The following is a 982-nucleotide window of genomic DNA, read 5'->3' on the forward strand; positions in this document are numbered from 1 at the left end:
CCAGAAAAGTATTTGAAACAGAACAAAAAAAGAAAGACATGAAAAGAAATAAGTAGAACCAAGGCATGTGAGGATATAGAACTGCAGAGTGCCCAGGATGATCCCCTGTGAAATTGAAAACAAGTTTGTGGGAACCAGTTGGTGCTGGAAATTAGTTCCAGCATGAGTAGAAGACCTGGCCTTTGTAATGTTTTATAGTTCTGACCAAATCTCTCTGACTCTGAGTCTCCTCATCTGCAAAATGAGTTAGGTTGTGTGACTTTTTTTCTTTTACTTTTTTTTTTTTTTTTTTTTTCTTTTGGTGGAACCAAGGATTGAACTCAGGCGCTTGTACTTACCAGCCAAGTGCTTATTCTACTGAGCCATCTCCCCGGCCCTCAGTGACTTTTTTAATTAATTAATTTTATTGGTATATTTTAGATATGCATAAAGACCACATTCATCATTGGGAATTTGTACCTGTACATGGTATGTCTTGGTTCTTTGGTTGTTTAGTTGTTTTGTTTTTGTTGATTTTTTTTTTTTTCTTTTCCTTTCTTGTATAGGAAAAGTGAGTGGCAGCCACAGGTATTGGGCTGACCTGAGCTATCAGAGTCTCTCCAGGTTGCTCTCCCATGCCGTTGTGTTTTGTTTTTTGTTTTTTGTTTTGATTTGTTTTTGGCCTTTTTGAGACAGGGTCTGACTATGCATTTCAGGTGAACCTTGAGCTTGCTTTGTAGCCCAGAGTGATCTTGAACTCGCAAAGATCCTCTTTCCTCAGCCTCCCCAGTGCTGGGATTATAGGCATGCACCAACACACTCTGCGATACAGTATGTCTTGATTCCTCTTTTTTTCCCATTTCCCCTCCTCTCCATTCAACCACTCTTCCTCTCCTTATTTACAAAGCTTTGTTTACATTTTTTCCTTTTTTTTTTTTTTTTTTTTTTTTTTTTCACCTTCCCTCACCCCTTCCTTTCTTGTTTGAACATTTTCTTCCCATTG

General features: G+C 38.2%; 1 non-coding gene across 1 annotated transcript; it reads right to left on the minus strand.

The window, feature by feature from the left end:
• Nucleotides 1–537: 537 nt before the first annotated feature.
• Nucleotides 538–690, minus strand: LOC111818933. Its single transcript, XR_002822799.1, has one exon. It is a non-coding gene; the product is annotated as a small nucleolar RNA SNORA44 (small nucleolar RNA).
• Between the last annotated feature and the right edge of the window lie 292 nt (nucleotides 691–982).

The sequence above is a fragment of the Octodon degus genome, unplaced genomic scaffold (genome assembly GCF_000260255.1).
Source record: "Octodon degus isolate 3935 unplaced genomic scaffold, OctDeg1.0 scaffold00107, whole genome shotgun sequence".
NCBI classification, from domain to species: domain Eukaryota; kingdom Metazoa; phylum Chordata; class Mammalia; order Rodentia; family Octodontidae; genus Octodon; species Octodon degus.